We start from the raw sequence: 19,626 nt of genomic DNA, 5'->3' as shown, positions 1-19,626 counted from the left end.
TGTGTAACGAAGTGCCCTTGAAAGTCAGTTATGTAAATGAGCAGCCTTGAGCTGGCCCTAAGAACGATGCTGGCTTGAGTTTTAATTTAATAATTGAGGAATGGGAACATAAAATGGTTCTTTAAATCTAAAATAGGGTAGAGTCACAGTCTTTATTAGACAAATTCTAATTGCATGAACTGTATCAGCAGTTTAACATTTAGCTTAGGTGATCACTTTGCATGCAGGTGAGCACTTCAGATGGTCATTGTTAGATGGGTTACTATTAGGAAAAAGCCTTGCATTCAATTGCCTTAGGTATTTTTAGTTGAATATTCAGAAGGAAATTACTGGTTTGTTGTGGCTTTAAAATAACAAGGCAAATCTTTCTTGAAGTATATTCTTATCATCTGGGTTTTCTTTTTTTCCCCTTATTAAGTTAGCAATCGTGAAAGTTGCTGTAAAAGTTTCTTGTATTTTTCCTGAAGATGCGTGATACTTGAATTCCGTGGCTTATTAAAAAGGCCCTGACTTCTGGGCAGTGGAGGGCAGGTACCTTATGTCTTTTTCAGTAAAGGTTATTATTTATTGTTACACACAATATATGCAAAAAAACCAGTGGATGTGAAGTTACTTGCAAATACAGGCTTGGCAAACCTCCTCTGGAATTCGGAAAGGGTTTTCCAGCTCGACTTAGTCATTTTTTCCCAAATGTCTTGGCATAACTGATCACTCAGGAGTGACATATGGTAGAAACATGCTCTAAGGGACAAGTCTCCCGGATGGCGCACAGCACCACACAAGATAGACAGATGGTGGCTTATTCAACCTTGGAAAAAGTTTAATCCTACATATTGGCACGTCGGCCTGGGCTCTGAGAGAGAGGCACACACATGCCTGTGAAATCTGAGGCAAAGCTTTTGTGAGTGTGCTTGCTCCTACTGAAAGAACTAGAAGGACTGAGCTCTGATACTACATGCAATGAGTATCTGCAAAAGTAGGGGCTCAACATGCTGTCCAGAAAAAGTGATGTTCCCTAGAAAACTGGAGACTCCAGAGGCAGCAGGACAGTGCAGAGAATAAAATCTGGTGAACTTGTCACAGCTGTTTTCAGACTAAAACATGCTTATTCAACAAACCTCTGAGTAGTTAACTTATTCCCCAATAGCTGTTGATCAGTTGAAGTGTCTAGCAGGAGAAAAGGGTATTTTATTTTTTTCATGGTTTCACTTCTGTTTCAGGAGTTGCTACTGGCATTGTGAAGTGTATTAGCACTTCACATCCGAGAAACTGTAGCCTTTCTCTTCTGTAGGTTCTAACAAAAAGTTATACATTCCTCAATGGTAAATTTAAATTTATAGCAGAAAATGCAAGTTGTGCATTGCAAGGTTTCTTGGGGTTTTTTTTTGGTAAGAAGAGGAAATTACTCCTTTCACTCTAACATCATCATAACTTCTTTAAGACAGTGAAGAGAGAGAGAATATTTGACATGGAAAAATAAGTCTGCTTTGAATTCTTTCTGGAAACCAAGTAGCGATTGTTTGATTGATTGAACTTCTAGAGTCAGGGCCATTTTCTGTAAGGATTTAGAAAATACTGAGCCATTGAAAAGATAAAGGATTGCCTGCCAAACTTTTTTCCCACCACTTTCTTTTTCTTGTAGATCACACTCGATATTCACAACTAGAAGGAAAAGCAAGACTCTCCTGAACTTCTGGACTTCAAAGATATCATTATGTTGTATTGGATGAGTTTAAACTAGACAAGACTTCTTGCCAAAAACACTTTGAGAAAGGTAAATGTAATTCAAACAAACTAATCTTTTTCCAGTAGAGGAACAGTTTGGTCAAATTAATCCCATTCTAGTAACATTTCGACCATACTACACCATGGAATCATCATCTTTTGGATACTTTGTATAGATACATATTCATATAAATATTTCTGTAGCTAAACCTTCCTAGTAGTATTTAGATGTCAAAAGATTTTGATTTGCCAACCCTTGTGTATTTTGTGGGAACGTACTGGTTTCAAGCAATTCCCATGTGTAGAAGAGGTGGGGGAGGAAGAGGAAAGAGAAGGGAGATGCCCATAGTAGCCAGCATATTGGTAATTACTTGTATGGATGGGAAAGACTCAGTTAATGTTTCTGTTCTGCCTAATGAATAAAATTACTTGAAAATGAGCTAGTGAACTATAAAGTCAAATGACTCAAGCAGTAGTGATTGACGCACACATTTAAAATATGGTGTGGTTTGGGAGGCCAGAGGGAGCTGCAAAGAGAGAGACTAATTCAAGAACCTGTTGTTTAGGATATGCGTTGAAGAAGTAAGGCATGTTGGGTGTTCTTGTGTAATATAAATATCTGCTTACTTTTGGCCTAGTATAAACAAAGATTTGCTCTTCCTGTGGATATGAGTACTCTTCAGGGGTTTTTTCCCACTCTTTTCTTTCTTTTGCTGCATGTCATTGTGAGAAATGCTGACCATAGGTAGCCAAGCCCACAGAAATTGTTGCAGAAATGCTGCACCCTTTCCATTTAATCTTTCTCTATCTACTATAACTAATTACTATAGGACTTAGTAAATAAAATTTATAAGAAGTCTATTTTGTGCCCAAGTACAGTCAGAAAAATGTGACAGACATCAATTTATTCTCTGTCTAGACCCTACAAGAGTTTCTCACACACTTCTCAGAAGCAGTCAGCATTTTTGTGGCCCGTCCAGCCCTCTGTGACAATCCTGCCTCAGTGTCAGGAAGCATGCCTGTGGCCCTTGCAGACATCATGTGTTTGTGAGAGAGAGAGCTACGGTCTGATGAGATGATTAAAATTCTGCACATCCACAGCTGACACCTTTTTGACCCAGATCTGAAGTTCAGACTTGGAAATACTTCAGTCCCTTGAAATTTTAGGTCATGCTTCATAGAATTGCTGTTTTCATAATTTATAGGCTAAGCGTGATCATATCATTGTTGAGTTGCTGAGCGTCAGTGTGTGTGTGAATCAGCCATCTGCTGCCAGGGCTGAGCCTTGTATTGCCCTGGCCAGTGACAGGGGAGGTCATTGTGCCATGGCGAGACTCTGTCAGATGGGAATGGTTCAAGGGAACAACATGGCTGTGTCCAAAAAAGGCCACTTCTGCTTACTGGTAGTAATGACATTTAGAGGACTGAAACGGAGCACAAGGAGCTTTAATAGAGGAATAGAGACTTTGTGAAGACGGAGATGTGAAGGGTTTGCGTGTTTGAGAGGAACAAAGGCTGGCTTTTGTTGCAGGGTTTTGAGTTATTTATGGAACCAGATGAGGAGTAGAGAAACTGTCTACACAGGAGAAAAGCAGACTTCAAGATCTGCTTGAAGAGAAGCTGCACCGAGTCCTTAGGTCACTGACCTAAGAGTGGTAAGGAAGCAGATACAAAAAGCATGTGGTCTCACTTTATTTTGTCTAGACTTGCATACCTTATACACTTCCCAAGTGGAGAGTGATTTGGTATTTTGGAACTCGTACAAAGCTTCCACATGTTTTGCTTCAACCAGCAAATGTCCTGGAAACCCAGCACAGCCTCAAGGTTAGAGCCTTGGGTTAAACTTGCTGTAAAATTTGGGCAGGATGTGGGTTAGCACTAATGATGGGATCCTGTGCCACCTTGCTCTGCCAGGTCCTGTTTCTTTGGAGATGCAGTAATCAATGCCAAAGAAAAATAATGCAGAAACTAAACAAATTATTTTACAGGAAATAACTGATTCAAACCATCAGAGACCAAAGATAGTTGAGAAAAGCCAGACACAACTGTATGTGCAGCGGTGGGGATTTTGCCATACTAGTTCCTGCAAATTGCTGCCGGGCTGTTGAGAGCTGAAGTTAAGGTTGAGCTGAACTATTAAAAATTAGGACTAAGACATCTTGCTGCACAGCTCATGGAATCCATTTAGGCTTTATTACCTGCAGCTGATTCAAAAATGTACTCTCAACAGGTGTAGCCAAACAGGAGGAAATAACAATTTAAAGATCCTCATTTATGCATTAATCTAGAGGTGGGAAAAGGTGAAGTTGTAATTGTCTTCTGTACTTCCCTCCTCCTTGTTGGGGGAATTTTTTTAGATATTAATTTCTAATTTAGTACTTAGTCTCCTTTCTTTCTCCTCCTCCCCCAGAAAATCTCCTCAGGCTCTGATGGTTTAAAAATGATACCCTGTAGAATTGATGTAACTGTGTAGGTTGTGATGTGCATTGGAGGTGTGATGTACCTCTCTTCAAATCTTAAAAGCAGGTAAAGCTGAAAATGGCTACGTTCACTTTTATTCTGTCTATCCCCCTTTGTTCTCTCTCCCTCCCCCTTCTGCTTGTGCTCACTTGCTCTCTCTTTAGTATAACACAGTTGAACAGCAGTGAAGTGTAAAATGTGCTTTTGCCAAGGTCAGTTTCTTGTGATTACTCGCCTGTGGCAACTTATGCCAGTTGCAACAGACTGAGTCTCAGCAGTCCACAAAGTCACACTGGTGCTTAGGCAGAGGACACCCAGTGTAGGTTACAGTAACTGTAGTCTGGAATAGCTCACAATGCTGCTGAATTTTAGCTGCTTTATTTAACTCTTCCAATCTAGCTTGTGCTTGCTTCAGTGGTTTGGAACCTATGCCATGAAACGCTGGGTTGTCCTGGTTCTCTGGAGACCCTTGAAGAGGATTTTGGGTAGATTAAATCCTTGTTGTTAGAGGTTGTTTCTTTTCTTGTAGTGGATGGCTCAAATTTCAGAATTTCTGAAAAATGAAGAGATGATAAAGCATCATGGACACATGCATCTTCTAAATATTATATATATATTTGTGATTGGCTTGCTTTTGGGGGAAGTCATACTAAATACCTATTGACATTGACACAGGAGAAGTTGTTTACCTAGATAGCAAGAGGTGCTATGGAAAATTTTAAGAGGTAATTTTTAAGCAAGGATTTAAAAGATGAGGAGACACAGTCTTAAATGTTGTGCACACTCATAAGCATAGAATAGCTTTTTGTTCAGAAGATAAAAATAATTTTGACTCCTGAGATAGAGGAATGAATGTGAGATTCCAGAACATTCACTGTAGATTTGTTGGATCCCATTTTGCTGTATACTCTGGATTGGCTACCACCATGTGGTACCCACTGGAAATAAAGTCAGGTACCTCTACTTTCATTTTCCTTTCTCATGTATGAGCAAACATACCCCTTAATGGAAAAATGTTGTATTCAGAATAGAAAAGCATGGACTTCCTGTATTGTTTGTTTATTTGTACTATCAGCAATATATAGGATTTTGTTTTCATTCTGGAAATATTTACTTTTGGAAGCAGTATTTAGCTCTTGAGCTCTGTGACAGCGACTTTGAGGTTATTTATCTGTCAATACTGACTAATAGTGAGGCAGTAATTAATCTTGATGATCGACTGAAGGGCTAGAGCTGAACTTTGGTGACCTCAATGAAATTCAAAATTTTATTGCTTAAAATTTATTATGGATTGGATTAATTTTGAAAATACAAATTGCTGTATTCCCTCTCCTGTTTGCTTTGGAATGATTCCTGAGCCACAAGTAAAATAATGGCTCAGCAAATTCAGTCTTGTCCTGTAAATGCCCTTGCATAAAGCACACAGGAATATCCCTGTTGTGCTCAGTGAAACTCCCCACAAAACAAAGTGAAGCGCTTAATCCTGTATTTTCAGTTTAGTCTTGCTTTCAGGCTTACAAGAAGTGTTTTTCATCGAGGAGTATGTTACTTGTTGCTTTTTTGCCTACACAGAGGACAGTTAAATTAGTATTTTGTTTCAAGACTGACATTTGCTTGTATGGTTTTCATAATTTATATGATTCCATTGGTAATCCAATCCCTTCCCTTTGCTTTTAATACCATTTGTGTTGGCTCAGCTCTTATGGAAGAATATGCTATGAGAGTTGTGTTCAGGACTTTGTGAAGATTGGTCTGTCTACTCCTCTCTAAGCTGGACATTCATGGTAGAAATGAGCAGTGTTTGGTCTGTGTGTGATGGGGTATATAGGCCTGTAGTACTTGCAGTGATTAGTGTTGTCTTCTAATTGTTAGAGCAGCAGTGGAAATGAGTGTTCCCTGTAGGAGGAAACAGCTGTACTAGAAGAAGCTGGTCTTCAGTCAGCTGAGAAATGAGCAGATGGGTGTTCTTGGGTGAGGTAATACAGAAAAGTGGCATTGTCTGTGCTTACCAGAACCTGTCACATTAATTTCCTTTTATGTTAAGGAACTTGTGGAAAGGAAAGAACTCTTCAGGCACCAAAGGTTTTTTTTGGAATGTTCCCAGTGATGTACATTACTGCAGTGGGCTGCTTCTGCTGTATATGCTCTGAGGGTTTCCTCATCCGTACGTTCAGCACGAGCAAGCAGATGACAATTGAGTTGGAAGAAATTTTCACAAACCCCTGAACCCGTTCAAATTCCCATGCTGGGCTCCTAACTGATTTTTAACAATTCATCAGAACTTCACTGTTTCTTACATTCTCATGTCCTGGATTCTGGGTGATAATAGAAATGCATTACTGTACACATTAAAGGTAGATGTCCTGGCGGGGGTTTGGACTAGTGACATTCCAGATGCCTTGAAATCTTGCGAGATTTGCAACCTAATTTTTCTTTTAACTCATGGGTAGAGATCTGAAAGCTTCTTAAGGGGTTTGCTCATACAATTCCTATTAGTTTTAAAGGGAGTTCTACAGGTCAGTGTCCTGGTAAGTTTAAAAACATTTAGTGAGCCAAGACAGATGTGCTGGAAATAAATGTTTAATATATGGATAAAATCTTACTTTTATAATGTTCTTGCAGCTTGTGAGTACCACAAGAGTTTTCCCTTTTGAAGGCAATCACTACACTCTTGTAGAAGTAGAGAAGTGCCTACCTACTCACTGCTTTAATAATTTTATTAGAAGCAAACTAGGGAAATGAGCAGTGAATTCGTGTTGTGCAGCAAAATGCTCCTTTTTTTTTTTTTTTTTTTTTTTTTAAACTCAATATTTCTTCTGCTTCTCTTGGCAACCGTAGCAGTATCTCATATCATAAGTGTTCTGTTCACATTCCAGGGAGTACTTGAGGACTAGGAGCCAGGTAAAGAAAAGTCAGTAAATTTAGAAAAAACATTCTCAAGTTCCTTATACAAGACATTTATTCCAGCTAAAGGTCTGTGTTAGTGAGGGAGCAGTAACTCTGTAGCAGCTATCACATGCATGTCCTTGGAAGACAAAGGAGAGACCAGTTGATAAATCATGGGGGTTTCATTGTTTCCCCTTTTGATGGCAAGTTTATCTTTAAGCTTCTAACAGCTTTTAATAAATGTCAATTTTACGTTTGAGTTATGATAAGACAGCACAATTCTTATAGCTTCCTTCATCAGATGGGCAAAATTCAGTGATTGGAATGCAGGATTAGGAGGCAGGGTCTCTGGCAGTTTGTTTCTTATGGCTTTGACACCTGAATCACTGTATGGGCTAGGACAGTTTCTAACATGACTTTAGCGTCCCCAGGGGAAATAGTGACTATAATTTCCTGCCTCATGGGTGCATATGAAGATTAACCTCATGGAATGAGTAAAGTATTTATTAATAGATGATAGTTATTGATATGTCACCTACTTGTTCATAGCAGTGACATTACTACTATATTATTCCTGAGGGGAATGTAAATGAGCACGTAAGCCAAAAGACATTCATTCAAGTAATTTTCATCATCCTATTCAAAAGCATGTGTATTCAGCAGTGTCCATGTTAGTACTTACTCTTTGGATGATTTAAAAATACTTAAGAAAAAATGCCATGAAATATAAAGGGAGAACTCAAGGTCGTGCTCACTTATTCTGTCTTCACATCACGGTGACTGGAGTGCCTTTGATAATCTTCCTTTAAAGGCCTGCTAGCTGACAGTACACGGAAAGCAGCATACATTTAAATCCAGCTACCTTTTAGAAGTTTAGTCTTGTTGCATGTTTTCTGCAGTACAGGTATGATGTATGATTAAATTGTGAAATGTCCAATAGCAACATGGCTTTTTATTATTTTTATTTATTTATTTCTCCCATTTTTTCATGGCTGAGGTTAAAGATAAATAAAATATTTTTCCAGTCTGTTTCCAGTGTCAAAGCTGTCATTTGGGCTGCCATGAACATGTGGGAAAATGAATATTGCTTTATATTTCTTTCAGTGGTCAGCTTGAAAGATGTGAGTGAACAGCAAGGTCATACAGGGTTTTGAAAGAGGGTTTTTATAGATCCTTTGACTATATTATTAACTTCTTAATAAAAAAGGATCCCTGGTATTTTTTTTTGTTTGTTTGTTTTGTTTCTTTATTGGTTTAGACTTCTTGTGTATATCCTAATGTACTTTAAGTATTAAAAATATTCTTGTTGTAAATGTCCTTTGGGTCTAAAATGAAATTACTGCACAAAGGCTCTGGTTTTGGGTGTGGGCTGAAAGAAAGACATGAGATATATACAGTTGCAGGGGAGGGGGAATGCCCTTGAAAACCCAATTTGCTACAAAAGCTGTAGCCCAGAGGTAATTTTGACATAGTGCTTAGTATCTGATCTGTTGTCTGAAAGCAGTGGTGGTGCTTCTTATTCCTCTTGGTTCCTTTGCCGTCATCTCACTGGACTCATCTCCTTTTTTTAGTGCTGTAGTCTAGTTTACCTAAATATTACATTTGGGAGAAAAAAAAAAGGCTAATTAAGCAGCTTTACTGAATCTCATCTACTTTGATAAACTTGATGCTGGCAATGACTGAGTTGAGCCAGAATTAGTTTTCTCTTGTGGTTTTGGTCAGAAAGGTCCCATTCACTTTGCCCCAGTGGTGGACACAGAGCTTGTGCCCTGCAGCTGTGTAGAAGACAACTCAGGAATGTGGCCTGACACACTCAGTGTCCTCTGCAAGATTTCACTGCCTGCAGGAGCTGCTGAAGGTTACTGGTTGTGGCTTCAAACCCTTGTGGTGTGCACACATAACAGAAATATTCAGAATGAAAAGACACAGTGAATTTAATGTTATGTTTTTCTAATGAGAGTTTGAGTTTCTGTCTTATGTTATTGATGGAGCTTTTTCTCTCTCAAGAATTAAACCTGAAGCAATGGCTTATGAATCATACTTTGTGTCCCACTTCAGACTGGCTTGACTCATCAGTGATTTTTCTTCTGTCATGATTTGGGGGGAATGCCAGTTATTTTTTTTTTTCATATGTAGTTTTTAATTATTACTGACTGTGGGATAGAGAAGACAGTCCAGCTAAACACCTGATTTTATTTAGGTCTGTGCTTCTAAAGAGTCATGTCATAAAATAAAGTATTCCATGATTGCTTAAGAGAGATAGGGGGACACAGTTTTCTGATTCTTCAAGGATAATACCAAACAAGGACAGTAACAAGTGAGTACTAAGAGCTTGTTATTATGCTCATAATTTCTTTGACCTAATATTTTCCAGATGTATAAGAAATATTAAAAACAAACAAACAAAAAGTAAACTCATGTCTTGTATCTCCTGCAAACAAAGCCCAAAATGCAGAGCTTCTGATTTCTAGATTTCTTTAAGCTACTGATGATCTTGTGATAATATGCATTTGTACACAAATTATACTTATCATGTAACTTCTGCCATTCTTCATAATCCTTCTTTTACTGGGTAATGTTATTTTTAGTGTTACATTCATCTTGTAATATAACCAGACACACTATACTTTTAGTGCTAATTTTGTGGGAACTTGAAAAGCAAAACTCAGCTTCTGTAGCGCTTTCTAAGTTTACAAATTTATAATAATATCGACTTAACACATTGAAACACTATAAGAATATTCTCTCTTATTAAGAGTAGCCATAAAGTTTTTTCTATATTAAACTGTTTTCTACTTACTTTTTTCATATAACCAGTATCTAAATACTCTTAATGTCTTTTGTAGAAGCTATAAAAGCTTTTAGTTAGGATTCTCAAAGTCTTTTGGTTTTATTTACATGCATTTGTAAGCCTCAGTGACTGAATTCTTATATACAAACAGTAAATTGTTTAATCTGTTCGATATTCTATAATCTCTCCTCCTCACTGTACATTCATTGTCAGAACTTGACTCGGGGGATTTGTTTCTTGCAGTGTAGCACTTCTTCACCAAATTATCTGTAAGATGAAGTTATACATGGCATTCCCTTAAGAAATTAAAGCATGTATTTTTCTGTTGTGTATGAAGACGCAAAATCCCTATCTGCACTCCGTGCCCAGTCAGTAGGTACTTTATCCTTTAACTGAAGTGGAATTCTGAACTGAGATATCTTTAATTGATTTAAAAGTTAAAAACAGACTAGAGAAAACAGTAACGTGGCAGATGTGTAGGATATCCACATGCACAGGCTGTGGGCAAATGAATATATCGTAGGTAAGAAGCACAGATTCTCTCTGCAGGTATGTGAGAATCCAGACATCCTGTTGGCACATGGTCATCCATCTATGGGGAATGAAATCCATGTGGCTAAATCAGACTTCTTAAATTATTAGCATTAGAATGAGCCAAGTATTTCTTTTGCCTTACACAACGAATGGGAAAACTTTCATGCCAAGCAAGAAGCAGAACTGAGTGATAAATGTGACAGTAATATTTATTATGAGACTTTTTTTTCACTGACTTGTAATCTTCTCTGATATTACCAGCCTTTAATTGCAGGTAATTTTTTCCTCCTTTCAAACTGACCAAGCAGCCACCCTTAATTCAAAAAAGTAAAGAAAATCTTGCTCTCAAATTCCCCATTTCTGTTCTCTGCTGGAGGCATCCAGTTTTGTTGATAATGATCTAATCAGTTGCATAACCAGAGAATACTGAGCCTGCTGCCATAGCCTGCTTCTTTCTTGGCACTGTTGGGAGGCTTCAAAGAGAGACTGTGTGTGTGAGGCGACTGCTCTACCAGCAAGACCAAGGGGATCAAAGCCTACGTTTAGAAATGGAAAACAACAGAAAGAGAAGCGGTTACCACGCAGTTGCAATCCTGAAACTGAAACCAGTCTCCCAGGAATGAGCTGTTTTGAAGCTGGGGATAATTTATTGCTAATTGTACAGAGCAGGAAAAGATCATGGATTTTTAAGGAGAATTCATCAAGATTTTATTTTGTAGTTTCTTGATATGGGGGAGATTATTGTTCAAGAAATGGGTGTATTGGCAGTTACATCAATTTATTTGATTTTGCCTGATTTTATGCTGCATCACATTTTCTTCTTGGCTCCACTAATGTTTTCAATTAGGAAGTGTTCAAGTGAAATCAGTTGCAAAAATTACTTGAAGAAAAAATAGGAAAGTTTCTGTCCTGATTTCAGCTAGGGTAGAGAAATTCTTTGAAGGCTGGATAGTTGTTTCAAGACTGTATTTAATGGCCTTGGGAAAAATACAGTGGGCTGTGGTGTGGGTTTGGTTTTTTTTGTTTGTTTGTTTTCCATTTCATAATAAATGGAAATAATTTCCACATTACCCCCCCAATGTTTTGGATGGAAATTGCTGATTGTTCAGGAGATATCTAATTTGTGACCATCTAATTTATTTTTCAGTGATATTAATGAATCAAGATTATTATTCCTTGTATTTTAAATATAGGGTCAGATGTTATTTTATTTTCACTTGCAATTCTGAATGTTTGTTTTTAATTCCATATGAAAATGTTCATATTTACCAATGCTAATTTAATAAACCCTTGGAAATGTAGGAATCTAAGCTGTATGTTATTAGGGGAACATGCTGTGACGTACAAAGTATTAAGTGAAGAGAAACCATGAGACTTTCAGAGTGCTGACTTAATGGAGTGTTCTTGGCCATAGTTCATTTGTCCCTATCATTTACTATGCTTCTTACTATGGTCTTTATGGTAGGGAAAATGACAGTAAGAGGTTTTTTCATGCTCATTGCCTCCCTACAGAAGGGAGGCAAAGGCAAATTGGAGGTGCAGGAAGCCTTCACTCCCTACTGTCCTCGTTACTGTGGAGTGTTCTGTAGGATGTGCCGGGTTAATGGTAGTGGCTGTGCCTCTTACTCCTGCAGTGGCCTGGTGACTGGCATGCGTGTGGTGTTTCTTTTGTGCTCTGGATCCTAAGGAAAACCTCAAAGTGCAATGTGATCTCTCTTGATAGAAGTACACTTTATCAGAGGGCAGCACTTTAGTGCCTGAAACTGTTTGCAGATGTAAATCTTTGAAACATTGTTCAACTAGAATTTTGGTCTCCAGTGTTAGAAACACTCCCTTCTTCTTTAAAAGCTGGTTCCTTACTATGTATATCGGCTAAAATTTAAGTTCTGCTGATACCTTGTCCTGATGCTTACAGGTGGGAGCCATAGTTGTGATGACGACTGCTTCCTTGGACTACTTTGCTCTCCATGGTGGTGTACATTTCTTAAGGGATTCTTCCTTGTGGGGTGGGAAAGAAGGAATGGTCAGTCAGATCGGACCTCAGCTGCAAAACTCTAGCTGCATTTTAAAGAATAACAGCAATCTGTATCTTTTGAAAGATGTGTGAGATGTATTTAGAAATTAGCCTGAGCATCACAGAAGCATCACATTTTCTTTATCCAAAACTATCCCAGACCCTTTCTTGGAAACACCAGCCTTCAAAACTTTTCTCATAAAGTCTGTCTTTTTAGCAAGGACTAAATAAGATATTTTTCTCTCTTCCTTTGGGAAACAATTGAGTTGTTCTGACTGAAATGAAAATACTTTAAAAATTAAGAGAAGGTGGAGACTCGGCAGGAAAAAATGCAGACCAATTTTTAAAGCTTAGCAGTTTTAAGGGATGAACACTTCTCTGATCCCTAATTATAGTGCTGAGAGTCAGCTGCATTGATCCTACCTCTTGCTGGAGAAGCATTACCACCAATTTACTAATTGCCCGAATAATGTTACTTGCTACATGTTAAGTAGCTGTTTAATCTTTTGTTATATTTTTTCTGTCATTCCTTACTAGTAAAATAGATCAGTGGCAGAGAAGCTGTATATGCTTAGAGGATTCTCCTCTTGTCCTCTTTTTTGGGTCATTGAAATCTCTCGCTTTTGAGAGGCTTTTGTACTTTGTTTTTATGTTGAGGGTATTTTTGACAGGGAGTCAATGCTCAGATTGCAGTTTTAGTTACTATGGAGAAGCTTTCCCACAGAAAAGCTTATGCTCTATTTTCTGAGCACTGAATTTGACCAACTTCCTCTTAACTTGCAGTTCTGAAGTTCATTTTGTACCAGTTCTCGTTAGACTGAAAATTCTTTTGGCTCAGGCATGCTTCCTCTTAGCCTTTGCAATCTGTAGTGTCCTAATGGAAAAAGGAAGAGAGGAGCACCAGGACAAAAAAGAAATATATCCTGAAAGCCTGCACATGAGAAAGGAAATGAATGTAGCTGTAGTTTGATCGTTGGGTTTTGTTGAAAGAACTGTAGCAGGGCTGTCTTGGAAGTGAGTTTATTGGAGATTTCTAGTGTGTTCTGATATATGTATGTTAGTTCCTCCACTTGAGGGTATGGTTTCCTTACACAAGGTTCTAGGTTGTTGGGTTTCCTTTTTATGTTGTGCAGCAGGTAAGAGTTGTTTAAGTTACAGTTTGTTTCCTTGGGAAGAACTTTCTGAGTCTGGGCTGAATGGCAATAACACATGTACTTGGGTTCATACGTAGTTGGGATTTTTTTGGTACTTTCTGTAGTATTTCTTTGTGTCTGCTATACTGGGTACTGTTTGAAGAGGTGGCAACATTAAGGTGTAGTTCAAAGTGGCAGAAAACCATATGAAGCTGAGAACTTGATCCAGAAATAGATTGTAAAAGGTTCTGAAAGCATTTTATTTTCACCTGCTCTGTCAGCGTCTTTGCTGAATGAACACTTAACTCCCAAGCCCACTGTTCTCAGGCTAGTTAGATTGTGTGATTTTTATTTTTTTTCACCTCCTCCAGCAATAGGAAGGCATTACTGCAGCCTTTGAAAGGCCCAAAGGTTTGATAGAATTGTGCTGCTATGCAGGTTTCCTCCTGATCCTGTGCAGTCACTGTGATGTGAAGGGTAGGAACCTTTTTCTCCTTATCCTTTTATTTCTTTCAAATCACCCATTAAATACCTGAGAGAAAGCAGGCTGTTGGGGAAGAAAATTTTCTATACATAATAAGAAAACCTGGAGAAAAGGAGATTCAGAGAGGGAGCAGCTTTCTAGGTTATGCCTGGAGTATTATTCAGATTCAGGAAGGACTTTAGAACACAGGGCTCAACCTCAACATCTTTTCAAATTGCTAACTAAACTAAAGACAGATCAATTTCTCACTAATTATGTGTAAATGCAGAAGTATTTTAAGGGCATTTTTGATGGCTGTTATCAGAGTCTGAAGACATAATTAATACTTTCTGGGCCCATTTTTTCAAGGTGCTATATGGAATGAGGAAGGAGTGGACCGTCTAAAGAGGGTCTTAAGGTTTCAAAACCTGGAAGAATAACAGTGTTATCAGATAATCCATGAGGAAAGAGAGACATAAGAAATGCAGATGGCGCTGCAGATAATCTTCAAAGATTGGGATTAGAATCAAGTTGTTTTTTTCTGCCTCCTCTTTTTCCTATGTGTGTAAATAGAGACATATTTTCATTCTGGAATTTCAGTTCTAAAATCCTTCAATTCTAAAATCTGAAGTTCTTAAACTGAAAGAAATTGTTTCCTGGACAGATGACAGGGTAATAATGAGGGTTTTGCTTCCTCTTACTCTCTTTTGTGGCTCTCTCTCACTGAGGTTTGCAAGAAAAAGCTCATGAACTCTTCCAGCGGACAAAGACTGAAGCTTCTCGTGTATAATCACAAGCAGGCTGACAGAGACACTTTATCAAAGTGGCAGTTATTGTGTAAAGAAGATTAGTGATAGACAGGAAAGATTTTGTTATGAAGTCTTTCCTAAATCATGAACATTTTCAGTTGTGTGACCTTTTCTGGTTTAATTAGTGTAACTTTTAAAAGCGCAGGGCATCGCGATTACAGAAGACAAATGTTGTTCAGCTGTATTGGAGGGAATTTGGTATGAGGTATGATGTTCCCTGCTGGATTGCAAAACTGAAACTGGCTCTTAACGAAGGATCATCTTGAAAAATCGAATTCACATCCATGTTTTTAATACCAGCCATACCTCTGGTATTTTTGCTACCGCTGTCAGCTTGTATCTTTTTGTGTAAAGGGCTTAGGATTCATCAACACTTCTATTAATGTTTTTAAAGAAAGCAGTGGTTTGAATGTGTGCGGCTGAAAAACACAATTCCTGCAGTTTAGCCAGCAAATTGCAGGCTCTCTTGAATATTTGGTCCTCAGGTAATAATATGAAAATGTGAACTATTCATTCATATCTACGCATTTCTCAATTTGGTTCTGGGGAGAGGAAAAACAGCGGGGACAAAACACTGAAGATTCATGATGTCATGAAGCTTAACTAACTCTCTGTGTTGGCATTTAATAACTTCTGACAAAGTTTGTGTAGTTTGTCTTTGAAAATGCAGTTTATTTGCTTACAAAGCAATGGCTCTATAATATTTTCAGATGGACTGTGATAACTTGAGATATTCCAATCTCCTCCTCTCCAGTCTTTGTTGAAGATGTGCCTTAGAGTACTGCAGCTGGGTTGTCTCTCCTACATAATGACAATTTCTGTTTTCTTTCCAAAATTCTGCATATGATGATGGTTTTGTTGTTTATAGTAAACATTTCAATATCTACTGTCTTGATTGATGTAAGTTTTAGGTCAAATCTTAATATAAAAGCTTAGAAAATACAGATAAGCACAGTTTCTGCATGTATTAACATTGCTTCTTAAATGTTGTCTTTATAGTTTATCACAATTATCGGAACTATTCTGATGGAAAATTGTTTAGAACTTTATAACTGATTTAGAATTATGTGCATTTATTTGTATAATGTTTGTCGAATCAGGAGAGGAGTCAAGCCATTTTAGGAGGAGCTATTGCTGTTTAATACTGGTTTTATATTTATTATGCAAATGATCTTCTCTAAACTTTAATTTACTTGCCTTAAGTACTAAAAAATAACATTTTTAAGTAGCATTTTTATTTCGTTGCTCTATTTTGTACGTACAAAAGCTTAGCTGTGGGAATGTGTCTTATAGAGCTTTTTTAAAAGACTTGGCATTGTGTAGTTGAATAAATAATTTGCATTTGAAATGTGAAAAAGTCAGCACCACTTAGACTCCTTCACTCTTGCAAGCTGGTCTGCCTTTTTGTCTAAGCGAATTCAGAAGAATATGTGTTTGCCCATATGTGAGGAAAGCCAATATCCAAAACATGACATAAGAAAGGATTTCCTATAAATACACAGTGGTCCACTGTGGGTCAGCAGTGTCGTAGAGCAGTGAGATTTTTGAGGCTTAACAGGCAAATCTTACAAAGACTTCAGTTAAAAAAAAACAACTTTAAATATGAAAGAATAGTAAATCTCCTGTTTACCTCTAAATTTGACCCTCATACAGCTCCTCAACCATACAGCGGTTAGACTTGTCAAAGGCCATCCATATATGCTGGGAATGATGGGCATGATGGCATCTCCTCTAGGAATGCTGAGAAGTCTCCCAGATGTAGGTGGGTAGAGGTATCGACATGCTTTAGACCCTCACTGCCTACACATGAAAAACAACTTCATATTGACATCTGTGGTATTTTAGCAGCATAAATTTTTAGTTACGGCACATATATATCAGAGACAACCAAAGCTTTCTGGTTTTCCTATACAACTTGGCACTCAGATCAGGGAAGTTCTGTTTTAAACTTCAGTACAAAATGGAAATCCTGTAGCTGGCAACTATTTCCAGACATAGATCTGCCCATAGTGTACTTTTAGTAATTTATTATTGTCTCATGAACTAGTTGTTTCTTCTACCTGCTTTAGGTTTTATTTTATTTGGTGATGCGGCTTTGTTAAGATCTCATGAGTTTGATCTCCTTTCTAAGGAAAATTCACAGGACCTGGTATTTTGGCTTCAGTTTTTTGAAAACACACTACTCTTTGTAGCAGAGCACAGCTTGACTGATGACAGCCTAATGATAGAAAAGTTTGCTTTGAAATGGGGTTTGGTTTAGAGCAGGAAGGACTGATGTGGTCTTGTAAGGGAAACGTGATGAAGGAGCAGGGAATATTTCTCCTGTGTTGTTAGGAGATCTTATGCTTTCCCCAATTTTTCTTGGTTTTATCTGTGTGTTTTTCTCTGTATTACTGAAGATGTGTTTCACTTCCTAAGTTCAGAGTGGTGGTTTTGTGTTAAATTCAGTTCAGTGCATATTCATTAGCATTTTTTGTTATGTGGAAGAAATAGCAGTCTTGCAGAACTGAAAAATGTAATTTGAGATCTTTCCGAACTTGGAACTTTCCCCCATTGTTAATAGTTGTTTAATTTTTGGGCAGCTCATCAGTTGAGTGCGTTTGTGTGAACACTGTGTACCTTCCATGCCTCATATGTGCTGCTGTGTGGGTCATGTTCTCCTCACTAACAAAGAGAGATGTCACTGGAGTAGGAAACACTAACATTAATGCCAACCGCTGCAGAAATGCCGAGAGCTGTCATTGGCAGAGACAAAAAAATCTTGTGCTTCAAGACTTGACAAATGCTTAAGACACAGATCAGGGGAAACTTTTTACACGTGTGCAGACAGATGGGCCTTGATTGGTTTCTGAAACATACAGTTACGGCTGTTGTCTGAAGTTCTTGATTTAATGAAACATAAGTGTCTAGTACAGCAGGATCTAAAGAATCCCAAAGGATTGAATATGGCAGTTGCTCTGTTTTTATGATAATATTACCCTTTGCCCTCTTGTTTATCACCTAAGAAATTGATCACATTTTCACTGATATTAATTTACTCTCACAGGCTTAGACTCTAGATGCAAATTAACTTTTGATTAAATCTTCATTGATTTCAGGTGATGTATGAATTTCAGTCAAAGAATATGAAAGTAATATTTAAAAATGCCATTTCTGTAATGTAGTAGTGACTACATGGGAAATTTTGCTGCCCTTCTGGTGATTGAAGAAGCGAGGTTTTCTCTCCTTGGTATGCAATAAACCTTGTGAGATGCATTCTGCCTGGAGAGCATTACAGCTTAAATAAGGAATAACTGTGGAACTGTAATTAAATCCAAATTGCAGTGCTAAAGCACACTCAACAAATTATCACTTGATAGAGTTTTCATGGTTCTGAGGAGGCTCTTTTAGATGTAGGTAAATTTGAATGCTCTTGCTGTAATTCTACACTTCTGCTATAAAAACTTACTCTGTTGCCAGCTTTCTAATTTTTATTTGTGCTTTAGACTTACTAGCTTTTCAAAAGAAGGGTTTGCTTTTTTCCCCCCCTTAACTCAAAACTCAGAGAAACTCTTGCTCGTGTGTTTCACTGTTTCTTAAGTGAAGCCTTGGTCATCAAGGCATGACTCTTTCTTTATTAATTTGTAGCTACTGGGCAGTTCTTGGGGGCTTACTGGGCTTGCATTCACTGGTGAACTGTTCCAGGCTGTAATAGTGGCCTTTGCCATGCACTGACAGTGTGTGACATTAACAGTATTTATAAAAATGGGACACCAAGGAGCAACCTTGGCAGACTAAAAACTTGTATTTCAGCGTAAGGTCTTCGTTCTAAAATGTCTTATTAGAATGTTGAGGATTAAGTTAGAGAGAGATACATTTGAAGTACAGGACTTAAAAAAATTAATACAATTTTTTGGTTTAGTTTCATTTAGCTTTTCAGTTGCTGGCTTATAACCAGTCTTCTTGCTTAAACTGAAATAAGCACATTTAGTGCAAAGTGAACTTCAAATTTCAAAGCAGTTAGAAAAAGAATTCTGAATAATCAGCGTTTGAAGATACATTAATATTTTATATTGAACTGTTTATTAATTGCCAGAGAGATGTTTTCATTTTCATTTTCTTTTGGAAAATAAAAGTATTTGTATGAGCTATGACAGACTGCTGTCAAAGATTGTGTCGTCTGAAAAATTCTAATAAACTGAGATCAGTCTGGCTGAGATTTTGTGGTGGGGGTGTAGCTGGCAGTAATGTGACCAAAGGAGATTGGTAGTGGTGGTGGGGTGGCAGTGATGCATGCAGAGGATTGTTTCTAGTGGTCCTTCTTCCTTTCCATCTTGTTGATGGAATGTGAAATACTAGGTTTGGATTTTGTCTTAATACAGCTGAAGTTTGGTCTTGTTAATCGTGAGGTTCAAAGTTTGTATCTGTTGGAATTTTCTGGAAAAATGATGCATCTTTCAAAGCTGTTTTTTTCTGAAATACTACTCTAATTTAAAGAATTCATGTCAAACTTGTAGATCAAAGATTATATACAAGCATGTCATTATATTACTATGTACTAGGGGAAATATATCACAAGGAATTTATATTTAAAAGGGAATTCTAAGAAAAAGAATTGTAGAGATATGATTATTTAGGAGGGCAGGCAATGATAATTGCTTGTCTCCAGCCTGAGCTTAAGTGCATTAGGTACTGAAATACTAATTAGGAAAATAGACTGGATGATTTTTTTTTTTTTTTCATTTCCAATGTTGAATCTTCTGCATTCTCTTTTCCTATGTTGTGCCCAGGATTTATCCTTCTAGTGATTAAAAATATTCCAGTGTGGGTAG

General features: G+C 37.6%; 1 protein-coding gene across 3 annotated transcripts in view; it reads left to right on the top strand.

The window, feature by feature from the left end:
* The window catches only part of LDLRAD4 (low density lipoprotein receptor class A domain containing 4), a 272,480-nt gene that overhangs the window by 41,224 nt on the left and 211,630 nt on the right, over window positions 1–19,626 (top strand). For 2 of the 3 annotated variants that reach the window (XM_066328639.1, XM_066328613.1), the window contains exon 2: window positions 1,643–1,774. The exons of the other annotated variant lie outside the window; for it this stretch is intronic. The gene's annotated coding sequence lies outside the window, so the exon portion shown is untranslated. The remainder of the gene's footprint in view (window positions 1–1,642; window positions 1,775–19,626) is intronic. 3 annotated transcript variants of the gene reach the window in all.

Source organism: Sylvia atricapilla, chromosome 1 (assembly GCF_009819655.1).
Source record: "Sylvia atricapilla isolate bSylAtr1 chromosome 1, bSylAtr1.pri, whole genome shotgun sequence".
Classification (NCBI taxonomy): domain Eukaryota; kingdom Metazoa; phylum Chordata; class Aves; order Passeriformes; family Sylviidae; genus Sylvia; species Sylvia atricapilla.
Note: the sequence above shows the minus strand (reverse complement) of the source record. Positions and strands in the feature narration are given on the sequence as shown.